The sequence below is a fragment of the Vipera berus genome, assembly GCF_964194415.1.
Source record: "Vipera berus genome assembly, chromosome: 6".
Taxonomy (NCBI): domain Eukaryota; kingdom Metazoa; phylum Chordata; class Lepidosauria; order Squamata; family Viperidae; genus Vipera; species Vipera berus.
Window position 1 is genome coordinate 36,183,733 of NC_138208.1, and position 13,284 is coordinate 36,197,016.

General features: G+C 43.7%; 1 protein-coding gene across 5 annotated transcripts in view; it reads left to right on the top strand.

Annotated features, from left to right (window-relative positions):
• The first annotated feature begins 3,972 nt into the window (after positions 1-3,972).
• The window catches only part of IRAK4 (interleukin 1 receptor associated kinase 4), a 104,920-nt gene continuing 95,608 nt past the window's right edge, over positions 3,973-13,284 (top strand). For 3 of the 5 annotated variants that reach the window (XR_014026796.1, XM_081330368.1, XM_081330366.1), the window contains exon 1: positions 3,973-4,421. The gene's annotated coding sequence lies outside the window, so the exon portion shown is untranslated. The remainder of the gene's footprint in view (positions 4,422-13,284) is intronic. The other 2 variants (XM_081330365.1, XM_081330367.1) reach the window with 2 other exon arrangements.

Below are 13,284 nucleotides of genomic sequence, written 5' to 3' on the forward strand. Positions count from 1 at the left end.
TTGTATTTGGAGGGATATGACTTACAACTCGGTTGGCATGCTTTCTTATATGGGAAAAATAAAATTCATAAATATTTTCAAAACCACTACATTAGAAATGCATTATTATTAACATGAGGAAAAATAAAATGTAAAATATATTTGAAAATTCCAGGATGGCTTTCAACAATGGAAACATTTGTACATCCAAATTTAGTCAGTCTTGAGAAAATATACACATATAAAAATATTCTGAACTCTGAAGGGAACTTAAAATCTAGACAAGAGATGGAAAATCAGGGTATTGATCTATCATGGTGGTCACATTTACAAATGCAAGTAAGATATGATAAAGATGTTAAACTGTATGGATTTTATAAAGAGCAGATTTTGTTTGATCAGATATTACTAACCTCTGATGAAAAACTAATTAAGAAAATGTATAACTTTTTATTAAATTTGAAAATGGAAGATGAACAAGTAAAAGAAACAATAATATGGGCAAAACTTTGGATACAATATAGGCTTAGAGAAATGGCAAAGCCTGTGGGAAACTGACAATGTCAACCTCTTCTAAAGAAAACTTATATAAAATGTTTTATAGATGGCATCTGCCACCAGCAAGATTAGCAAAAATGTTTAAAAATATGTCAGATAAATGTTGGAAAAGTTATGTGCTCCTGGCCACTTTCCTTTATATTTATTTATTTATTTATTTATTTATTTATTTATTTATTTACATTTATATCCCGCCCTTCTCCGAAGACTCAGGGCGGCTTACAAGCTTAGCAGTAGCCTTCATTCTATGTATATGCCTGCTTGTTAGGGCTTTCATACACCCCCCCCAGCGGCATTATTACAAAGTCAGCTTATTGCCCCCAACAATCTGGGTCCTCATTTTACCTACCTTGGAAGGATGGAAGGCTGAGTCAACCTTGAGCCTGGTGGGATGCGAACCTGCACTAATTGCAGGCAGCTGGTGTTACTTAAGGAGGCATTAGCCCACTGCTGCACCAAGGCTTCCTTCATGACCAGAGACAAGCTCGCCTGACCAATAACCAGCCAAGACCCAGTGAAGGCCTTTTATTTGTTTATTGCAATAAGCGGGGAGAAAAGCTATCAAAACTTGGTTCTCTCCAAAGTTTCAACCCAAAATATTCCCATTTTTATACATCCCTGGCCCCAGCCGCACATTCCTCCTCTTTCCCCATTGGCTGAGGTACTACACTCTTTCCGACCGCCTCCTACATATTTCTTGCTACATACTAAGTCATACATCCCATGTACATTAAAATTAAGAGATAACTTATGCAAGGTGTGTCAGTTAATATTAATCAACTAATTGCACATGCTCAGTTGCTTGAGTTCTAGCCCCCTTTTTGTGACCTCTTAGAAAAAAATAGGTTCTTTCCTCTTTTGCTAGTTATCTTCTCTTACAGACGTTTTTATAGCTTGTCTTCTTCCTTTCCCACTCATAAGACCCAGCTAATTTTTGCCTACGTGTTTCACTTAACATCCTTTCTCTGTGCTCTCCTTTCCTGGTTCTCATCTTCTCCATCCACCTAGTAAATTTCCACTGCAACATATTCAGTTTTAAATTTCTCTTTCAATATTAAAATTTTTGAAGACCTTTCATTTACTTCTATCAGAAATGTAATCATAAACCAGGTACTTTTTATCATATGTGGTGGACATGTGTTAAAGCAGAGAAGATGTTGGGGAAACATCTGAACTCTTTTTATTAGGCATAATACCAGAAAAACATGATAAACAAAGCGCATAATTGATTTTGCATGTGATAACAGCGGCAAGAATTACATTTGCACAATACTGGAAAAATGAAGAAAAATGAAGAAATACCACTAGAGGAAGAAATAATTAAAAAAATTCTAGACCTTGCAGAGGTTTGAAAGAAAAAGAAGAAACAATATTTTCAAACTTGGGACCTATTTTATCAATGGTTGGAGAAATGAATTAGGGATTAGGAATTTAATTATATTAGTGAATGATAAACTCAGACATGTTTGTTGAATAAAGAACTGTTGAATTGTATTAAAAAACCAATAAAAACTAATTTTAAAAAAAGGAAACTACACACCAATCAGCCTAACATCAATACTTGGGAAGATACTGGAAAAAATAACCAAAAAACATATTTGAGAACATCTAGAAACAAATAATAACTAAAAGCCAGGATGCATTTGTTAAAAACAAATAATATATTTAAACTTCAGCAAGGCATTTGACAAATTAAGTACAATCTACTTCATGGTAAGCTTAAAAAAATGTGGGTTCAACATCATCACCTGATGCATTTGTAATTGGCTGACAAATCATTATCAATGAGTAGTCCTTAATGTTACTACATCCACATGGAGGGAAGTAAGCAGTGGGATACCACAAGGTTCTGTCTTAGGCCCAGTACTTTTCAATATCTTCATAATTGACTTTGCTGAGGGAATAGAACTCATCAAATTTGCAGATGACACTAAGCTGGTAGGAATAGCCAACATCCCTGAAGACAAGCCCATGATCCAAAAAGATCTTGACAGACTTCAACAAAATGATATCCAACAAAATGATATTTAATGTGGAGAAAAGCAAGGTTTTATACCTGGGCTGGAAAAATCAAAGGTACAAGTACAGATTAGGCAAAACCTGGCTCAAAAACAGTAACTGTGAGAGAGACCTTGGAGTCTTAAGTGGACGATTACTTAAACATGAGCCAACAGTGTGAAGCAGCAGCCAAAAAAGCTAATACAATTCTTGGTCATATAAACAAAAGGCATTGAATCAGTATCATGTTAAGTATTAGGACCGCTTTATAAAGCCTTAGTAAGGCCACACCTGGAATACTGCATTCAGTTTTGGTCACCACATTACAAAAGTATGTTGAGACTTTGGAAAAAGTACAAAGAAGAGCAACTAAGATGATTAAAGGCCTGAAGACTAAAACATATGAAGAATGGTTGCAGTATTTGGGTTTGGCTAGTCTAGGAAAGGACTAGGGGAACACGATAGCAGTATTCCATTATTTGAGAGGTTGCCAGAAAGAGAAGGGGGGGGGTCAACTTATTTTCCAAAGCACCAGAGGGCACTTTAGTCTACAAAAGACTAACCCAGCATACAATGTGGAATGGAATACACATCGAAAGGTACGGATATGCAGTAGCGCCTGCAGCCGCAAGTTCACTCAGCGAGCAGTTGGGCGTATTTCCCGTGTGCCTTTGTAATCCCTTCCTTTACAATTTCTGCGCTCTGCGAGGGGGGAAAAGAAAAAAATATAAGTGACTCCGGTATGTAATCTTTCCTGTGCTGATATGCTCCACACAAGGCTAACTTGAAAAATCAACCATCTGCTTCATTAATTTGCGCTCTTTCCCTCCCACTTTTGAGAAAGTGCCCTTATGTATTTATTTGCAGAATCGCGCACCAAGCGCCTATCAAAGCAAGCAAGTTGGTCATCAGCCTATCCTTGTGAAGACTATCTCTAATCTTAGCGCGTGAACTAAGACGACAGTGAGTGGCATCAAAGGAAGGTTTCCTATAACTCTCAATCCGTGCAGCTGCCAGCTTCTTACCCGATTTGGGCTCCGTACTCGGGAACTCAATCCCGCAGCCTCTGTTGCTACATCACGTAAATAAAAGGCAACGGCGCTTCTTCGCGGGCGAGAGTCGAACCTTCCCACCAGCCACCGAACTGAGAATAAGAAGGTGGAGTCAGGCAGAAAGGACCGTACCACAATCAAAAAACGGGGTGACAGCAGTAGCAAACTAGACTATCGGAGAAGAGCGGCCGATTAAATTGCAGGACACAGAAAACTCGTTACAGGATCACTGTGGCCAGTAACCGGGATAGAAAAAGAGAAGAGCCAAGTGTCTCTCCTTCGCGTTTCACTTAATGGTACCAAGCAATTACTTCCGCGACATCCCTTCCAATGGGCCGAGCCTGCTGGGAAAAAGCGTGAAGGCATGCACAGACTCTTGTTGAGAGAGAAAGAGAGTGCGTGAAATCCGGATTAAGGGGAAGCGGCAGCAAGGAAGTTCCCATCTTGGGCAATCGAATGATGAAGCTGGGAGGCGGGGCTGCTTTTTTTCCTGCTTCGGTGGATCCGAGCGCAAAATAGGAGACCTGCAGCGCTTCCTTATCGGCGAGTATATGTTATAAATAGTAAGTATTTATTTACTAGATTTCGATTTCTGCCTTTTTATCGTGAGTTGAAGGCGGCGGGCTTAGGAGTCCTCTTAATTTTTCTTTACAACAAATATCCTGTGAGGTAAACTGCGCTCAGAGAGTCCCGCTGTACAGCGTCGCCTCCCAAAGTAAAGCCTTCCGTTCTCCGATAAAAGAACAGAGGAAGAGTGGAAAAAGACTTTGGACAGCAATTCCGTGATTGGACGAGCAGCCAGCTACATAAGTCTTGCATTTGAACTGCTATTGGGTGAGTTTAATTAAACATACTGAGATGTTTATAAAAGGAGAGGAGACACGTGATGAGTGTGTGTTAAGAAGAAGAGAGTGAGGAGCGAAGAAAGAAGAGAAGCAACGTGAGAGGAAAGGCAGCGGAGACGGGGTGGGGGAGGGGAAGCGAACGGAGGAGGAGAAGATAAGTAAGAAGGGAGGGAAGTAATCGTTTATCAATTTACCCTATCACTACACCGCCACCTAGTCCCTGCTTAGCGGGGCTGCATGGGAGGCAGTAGGGCCAGACAGAGAGAATGTGCTATTGAAGCAGCAGGCTTGCAGAAGCGGGGGTCTCCTGAATAATCTATTTAAAAGCTTTAAAAAAAAGCATACACAGAATTGTACCTACAGAAAGAAAAGGCGACTTGGAGAGAAGAAAACTTGGAATGAAAACATTTATTTAAATGCAAAGTTTATTCTGCTGACTTCTGTCTTCAGCTGCCTTTGTTTTTGCTGAATGGTCAGCACAACATCTTAGCATGGAGATTGTTTTCTCTATATAGATTATTGTTTTTCTTACTACTTACACAGACATAATTGAAAAATGAATTAGAAACAGATCTATTTGCACAAGTGTTCTTCTGCCCTCTAATGAATTAGATGCAGATCTGCTTTTTCCTTTTTCTCTCTCTGCATATTTATCAGAATTTATAAGGATTATGGTCTTTATTAACTAAATCATTAATGAATGCAAATATATATTGAATGTTTCTGAGAAAACTGATCATTTTAAATAGTTGTTAAAACTATCAATAGAAGATTTTAAACCTTTTCTGCTTAGACAAGGGATAGGCAACCTAAAACACTCAAAGAGCCACTTGGACCCATTTCCCACCGAAAAGAAAACACTGGGAGCTGCAAAACCCTTTTGACATATAAAATGAAGATAACACTGCATATATTGTTTTTTACCTTTATGCTATGTATAAAAAAAACTAGTGCGCTACATTTATGAAATCAATGAACTGCTACAAAGAAAATGAATTGTTATTTCTGCATGCAACAAAAGCATTTTGAACTCCGGAAAAAAAAGTAGCTGGGTCGAAGGTTACTTTCAAATAAAATACTCAAATGTCTATTTGAGTTCTCGTATTTATGAAATAAAAAGCTGGTGCAAACTATAACAACTGCAAACAGAAAAATAGGAAAAAAATTGGGGGGGGGGAGAAAAGGACAGGTGAAAGAGGGGAAAAAACCCTTTCTCCTTTATCCCAACAGGTAAAAACAATTTTAGTAGCTTATCTACTATCTTTAAATACAGCATAATTATCTCACCTCTTAATTAAAAAAACATCAAAATATTTCATTAAACATTCTTTACTAAAAGTCCAGTAAGGACAACCACAGATATTCATATTTTCTCTCTCCCTCCCTTTCTCCCTCTTTCTCCCTTCCTCTCTCTTTCTGCCTTGATCTGCCAGTACTCTTCCCCCACTCTGTGTGTGTGTGTGTGTGTGTGTTTGTAAGAGAGACAGAGAGGCATTTGCACTTCCCTTCTTTCTCTCCATCTCTCTCTCTCTGCCCTTGGTCTGCCAGTCCTCTTCCCCCACTCAGTTTGTTTGTGTGTGTGTGTGTGTGTGTGTGAGAGAGAGAGAGAGAGAGGCACTTGTGCTTCCCTTCTCTCCCTCTCCGATCTTCTGCTCACCTGGCAAGCTGGCTTCACACTGTTCTTGACAAGCTGTGGCTCTCCTGCCCTTGAGAGCTGCTGCTTTTTGCTGCTTCCTGTGGAGAAGGTAGCTGTTCTGAACCAGCCCTCTTCTGGCCTTGTAATAAGGCAAACCCCTATTCAGAAAGAAGAGACTGGAGAGCGTCCAAGGCTAAAAGGCATCTGCCAAGATTTATTACGCAGTTAACAAAAACACTAGAGCTTGTCTTCTCAAGCGGAAAAGTTGCTTTCAGCAACCAGCCCCTCCCCAAACACTCCTTTTATAGAGAGCTCAGGGCGTGGTCTCCCTGTGCCTCCTCCCGAGGAGTCCCGCAGCCTTTCTTTGTTTGTTCCTGCTCGACTGCCTCCTGCGTCGGGCGTCCTTGAACAGGGCCAGCTGTGGGTCATCTTCCTCCGCACTCTCGGGCTCACGCAGCTGAGAAGAGGTCCCCGGCTGAGGGCTCTGCAAAGCCTCCAAACCATCATCAGCCGGTTCGTTTCCCTCCTCCCCCTCATCTGAGTCATCCGATACATCGGAGCCGGCTGTCGGACCCACAGGCTGGCCCTGAGTCACAACAGTAGCAAAGGTAGGAGCCCCATGCGATAAGCTTGTTAGCTTCTCGGAGGACAGTGTGAGTTTTACAGAGAGAGAGAGAGAAAAGAAGCCCAAGTGCCCGTCCTTCTCTCTCTCTCTCTCTCTCTCTCTCTCTCTCTCTCTCTCTCTCTCTCTCTCTCTCTCTCTCTCTCTGCAAACTGGGAGCCACAAGAGAAGGCTGAAAGAGCCACAGGTTGCCGACCCATGGCTTAGACCATGGGTCAGCAACCCGCGGCTCCGGAGCCCGGTGCGTGCGCACCTCTTCGAACGGGCAGTGGTGCGTGCGCACCTCTCCAAATGGAGAGTGGCACCGCCCGTTTGGAGAGGTGCGCGCGTACCTCCGTGCGAATGGGCAGCGGTGCCGCTCTTTGAGAAAGCTTCCGCGGCCCGTCTGCAAAGCTGCCGAAAGCAGCAGCTTTGCAGACGGGCCGCGGCAGCTTTCCCAAGAAGCGGCGCCGCTGTCCATTCCGAGAGGTGCGCGCACACCTCTCCGAACGACCGTAGGTGCCCGTGCACCTCCCCAAAACTTTGGAGAGGTGCGCGCGTACCTCCGTGCGAATGGGCAGCGGCGCCGCTTTTTGGGAAAGCTGCCGCGGCCCGTCTGCAAAGCTGCCGCCTCCGCTCCCTTCCTTCGCCTGGCCTGCTTTTCCAACCTCACTTCCCTCCCTGCCAAAGCTCCTCCTTTTCTACTCAAACCGATTTTTGGGGTTCCTCGGCTTACACCCCTTGGCGAGAGACCCCAAACGTCCCTTTCTTGCCGCTCCTCCCTCCCTGCCCGCAGAGGCTCTTGCCCTCCCCTGGCTCGTTCAACGGGGGGGAATAGGTCGGGTACCCCTTTCCTCCCCGAGAACGACACGTGTAAATCTCAAAATGACCCCGGCAAGCTTCGCGCAAAGCCGCCAGGCAGACCCGCAAGCTGGGGCTCAGAGCCAGTAGCTGGAGGGGAAGAAAAAGACGGCGCCGTCTGAGGAGTCTCTTCTTCGGCTATCTTGCTCTGCCCGTCTCCCGCTTGAAAGAACCTCCTCAGCGGATCGGTGCGGTGAAGAGGCCGGGCTTCCTTCGGGGAGCCTTTCATTCCTGTACAAGGGGGAAGGGGAACTCTGTGCTTTTGTGTGTGCGTGTGTGTGTGTGTGTGTATGTAAAGCACGAGAGAGGGAGGAAGAAGGGGGGAAAGCGAGATCTCAAGCCCCGATGTTTCCTGCCTTCCGCTGCCGGCGGCTGCCCCGCATTCTTAGCATTCCTAGGCTGTGACTCTAAGGTCGTCGTCGCCGTCTCCGCTGAGCAGCGCCGCTTGGAAGAGAAAGGGAGCAGGACAGGCACGCTCGCCCCAGCGGAGTGGCCGGTCCTCGTTTTAGTAGCGAGACAGTAATCGCTCCCCCCCTCCATCACACATAAAAAAATGGCAACTGCGCGCGTCCGCAAGAAAAAACTGTTTTGCGCATGCAAAATGACGCCGCCCGTCCGGAAAGCTGCTCTCAGCCCGTCCGGAAGAGTAACGAAGAAACGCAGCCGGAATGTGAGCCGAGTTTCCAGGAAAAAAGTTTATTGCGAATACTAACGGCAAACAATGATCCGAAAGAAAGCGAAGTCAGCGTTGGCTGCTACCTGCAACCAACGCTGCTATATACCCCCCCACCCCCAACGCCCACCCCACCCAACCACACTCACCCCCTTTTACCACCCCACCCTTCCGTGGCAATGTCTCCTGCCCCACCCCTGCGCTCTTCCTCGGCCCACTGCGTCAGCGCTGGGTCATGTCGGCCGGCTGCGCGTCTCCACGGCTGCTCCCCGGCCTGCCGGAAGGCCCCGGTGGCTGCTGGGGCATCGAGGGAGGCGCCGGTGGCTGCTGGGTCGTCCCGGCAGCCGCGTTCTTCCCCGGCTCGCTGGAAGGCCGCAGTAACGTGGGGGCTGCATACAGACGCCGTCAGCTGGTCACAGGGCCCGGTGAGTCCTTCCGCGGCCTCACCAGGTGTCGGGCGTGTCGAGCCCGACACCGGGCAGTCTCCCTGGCGGTGTCGGTTGATCGGAGGATGCAGCCGGCGTGCGGAGGGCAGGCCCACAAGACGAGGTGGGCCTGCGCTAGTGGTGTGCGAGGATGGCGGGGGTGGCTCCCGTGGCGAGGAGGGCGCGTCCGTGGGGGGTGAGGGCCTCGTGCCGTGCTGCGAAGAGGGGCCCTGCCGAATGTCGCGCCCATAGGCCGCAACAGCTGCCGCGGCCCGCCTACATAGCTGCCGCCTTCGGCAGCCTGCAAACGTGCCGCGGCAGCTCCCCCAAAGAGGAGGAAAGCCACCGCGGCCCGTTTGCAGGCCGCCACCCTCCTCTCTTTGGGAGAGCTGCCGCGACATGTTTACAGGCTGCCGAAGGCGGCGGCGCCGCTGCCACTGGGAACCGGTTCCATCACACACACAGGAAGGTGGCAACTGCGGGCGTCCGCGCTTGCGCAAGAAAAAATTTTGCGCATGCGCAAGATGTTTTTTGCGCATGCGCATGCATGGACGCACGCACGCGGCTCCCACTTTTTTGTCTGTGTGATGGAACCTGTTCCCAGTGGCTCTTTTCCTTTTTCAGGTTGCCGACCCCTGGCCTAGACCATAAACTTTATTGCCCTGGTCTGCAATTATCACTCTACCTTGTTTTGTAGATTAGAAATGATCAGAGACTGCAGTATTTTCACAATATTTTTAAATGTTTTAAATATCTTTATGGATTTGAGCTATCTGGTCTGGACTGAGGGGTTTAATGTTTTTAAATTGTGATTTTAATTTTTGCGGCTAGAGTTAATTTAATTTAATTTTAATTTTATATTGTATTGTTTTTAAATTTTGCCTTGTAAACCGCCCTGAGTCCTTTGGGAGTAGGGCGGTATATAAACTGAAATAATAATAATAATAATAATAATAATAATAATAATAATAATAATAATAATAATAATAATAATAATAATAATAATAATTTTTGTGGTTTATCTTTATATAATTCTTAATATATATAGTTTAAATTTTCCTTTTAAAAAAATAAATTTTGGGAATTATGAAAATAAACTTCTAGAATTTTTAAAATGTTGGAAAAAAACTTTAATGAGATGGCCTGGTGCTCCAACTGAGAGACGGCACAGCTGAGAGGTAACCCAGTAAGGTGTCCCAGTGTCCCAGACGAGAGCTCAGCAACCCAGATGAGAGACGGAGAGGCAGCCCAGTGCCCCAGTCTGGCAATTAAGCAGAAGCGGTGAGGTGCAAATGAAGGCCATTGAGCAGAGATGAAACAGAGCTAGGTGGCAGCAGACTAGCAGCTGAGAGCAGAATGGTGGACTCTGAGCAGCAGCTGTGCAGAGCTAAGTGGCAGAGAAGTGGAGTGCCCAGAGCAGCAACTGAGAGAAGCACAACAGATCAGCAGCGGCTGAGACCAGCACGGCAGACCAAATGAGCAGTGGTGGTACAGTATGATAGCAGGCTGGAATGCCAGCAGCAGTGGCTGAGAGCAGCATGGCAAACCAGCAGCAGCTGAGGGCAGCGCGGCAAAGCAACTGAGCAGTGGCAAAGCAGCTGAGCAGCAGCTAAGCACCCAGATCAGCACATCATACCTGAAAACCCCACCAGTGGCCAAGCAACTGAAGGGCAAGAAGGCAGGGAGGAAAAGGATAATATGTAACACTTGTGGACAGAGGAAACAGATAATAAACTTTCAAGGCAGGGTGTAGAGGGTTAAGAGCAAAGCATCTCTTAGAAAAAAGCCTGAGATTTCCAATATAAAACTTCATAAAGGGCCAAGAACTTTTGTAAATTCTTACATATTAAAATTTCTGAAGTTTTTTTTTAAAAAATCAACTTTTAAATTTCTTTTCAATTTTAAAATCACATTTTCAATTTTTAAATATTTTTCAATTTTAAAATTCTTTTTTATATAAAATTTTCTTCAATTTTTTTCAGTTTTTCAATTTCTTTTTTCAACTAAACATTTGAAAAACAGTTTACTTATTTTAATTCTTTAGAAATTCTTAAATTCTTAATGATCTAAGATAGGCATGTCAAACTACCAGCCTGCAAGCCGGATGCGTCACACCAAAACTGTGCCCACCCCATTGCTGGCAATGGGCAACAAGTCCCAATACGTCGAGTTTTGTCATGTGACGTCGCAAGTTTGACATGCCTGATCTAAGAGGAAAAAAAATCACGGAAAAAGAGACACTTAGAATAGGGAAGATAGTGATGAATTTTTGAAGACAGAAAAAGGGTTAAGAGCTTTTGTAAACTATTATAAACTGACACTTCACTATAGGAAAAATACATTTTTTAGAAATTTTTAATTTTTTAATAAATCATGGACAGAAAGACTGACATTATAGAGACCTGCAAAATAGGTCCTATGTTTGAGATTATGCCCACAGAAGACCCAAACAATATATGTATAAAATGTAAATTATATGAATTACTAGTAAAGGGTCTAGAAGCAACTCTAGCCATTCTGAAACTCAATGAACAAAGCAAGAACCTAAACAAAAAGATTACATCAAAATTAAACACAACAGGGAGCACATAGCTTCTAAAAAAATGACGCCATATATCAGGGGTGTCAAAATGAAAATGTTACGTGACGTGTCGCAGCATATCACAACTTTTTTGCCATTGCCGGCAATTGGGTGGGTGCGGTTTTATGATGCATCCGGCCTTGAGGCCGGCACTTTGACACCCCTGCCATATATGAACAAAAGAAAACTAATATACCCAAATTGAACACAGTAAGGAACAAATAGCTTCTGAAAAAAATAACCTTATATACGAGCCTAAAGAGGAAGACTGATGGAAACATGTCACTTTTAGATGTAACTGAGAACCTTACTAAAATAATCAAACCTATAGATTACTACCTCTTTCTTCTACATGTGGGGGCCAATAACACAAAAATGAATCTAAAAACAAGATTATGAACAGCTAGGGAAGAAAGTTAAAGAATTAGGAGCACAAGTGGTGTTTTCATTTATACTTCCAACAAAAGGCCAACATCCTGTGAGGGAGCAAAAGATTTTAGAAACAAACCACTGGCTTAAAAACTGGTGTTATCAGGAGAACTTTGGTTTCCTAGACCATGGTCTGCATTACCTAGAATAGATAAAGGGCTACTGGCAAGGTATGGAGTGAAGCTCACAAGAACTGGAAAGAATATATTTGGTAAATGACTGGCTCATCTTGTCAGAGCTTTAAACTATAATTGACTGAGGGGGGGGGGCAATTTTCAAGACCTTTAGAACCTAATTCCAAGCAATAAATGCTATTTAACCAATCTTATAAGGAGGTAGGGAGTAAAGAGAAAAAAGAAGAAAAGGAAAAAACATAAGTAGAGAATGATGGAAAGGATGGAAAACCCAGATACAAAGTAGGAGATATAAAAAACATATCCAAGATCCATAAAGGACTCAAATGCCTATATGCAAATGCTCACAGTTTAGCGAACAAACAAGGTGAACTTGAAGCACTAGTACATCAAGGTAAATATGATATAGTTGCCATTACTGAAACATGGCGGGATGAAACTCATGTCTGGAATGTAGTGATGGAAGGATACAAGCTATTTAAAAGAAACAGACCTAACAAAAGAGGAAGCAGAGTTGTATTATATATAAGAGTTCATTACATCTCTACAGAAATGCATAAAACCAAGGATAAAAACCACCTAGAATCCATTGGGGTCAATATAAAAGGGAAAAAAATAACATTGCCATAGGCATATACTACAGGCCACCCAACCAAGCTGAAACAATAGATGAAATTTTTGTTAAACAATTCACAAATGTATGTAGGAAATATACCACAGTACTAATGGGAGACTTTAATTACCCAGATATCAACTGATAGACAAACTGTAGCAAGTGGGAGATCAAAGAGATTCCTAACCAACTTACCCGACAACTTTATCATCCAAAAGGTAGAGGAGGGAACTAGAAGAAAAGCTATACTCAACTTAATTCTTACTAATAGAGAAGAAGTGATAGAGGGAGTTGAAATTGCTGGAACCTTGGTTGAGAATGCCCATGTCATATTGAAATTCAATATATGCAAACACAAGCAATAGAACATAATCCAGCCAGTGTCTTAAACTTTAAAAGAGCTGATTTGAGCAAATTCAGAAACAGCCTAAGAAAAATTCCATGGATGGAAATCCTAAAGGGGAAAACAACTCAAGAAACATGGGAAACTGAAAAATATGATCATAACAGCCCGTTTCAGCCCAGCATAATACCACTGAAAAAGAAAAACAAATCTAAGAAGAAACCAGCATGGTTGCATAAAGATCTTTCTGATAAACTGAAAGACAAAAAGGATAAGTACCAAAAAAAAAAGGAAAGAGGGGGACTTCTGGTTTTGCATGGTCATGGGCTTGCTTTTCTGCACCACCGCGGCTAACTTTGCCCTGCCAGGGGACCCTAAATGGGTCTAAGTCGCTACGGAGAGGCGGCGAAGAAAGAAGAGTGCCCCACCAATTCTGGAACGATAGCGGTCCTTTCGTTCATCTTGGGGAAAGCCTTCTAACCCGACAGGAGAATGGCTGGCCGTATTTCAGCCCAAGCTACTTGCAACCGAAGTCCAAAAGTACTAACCAGCGTGC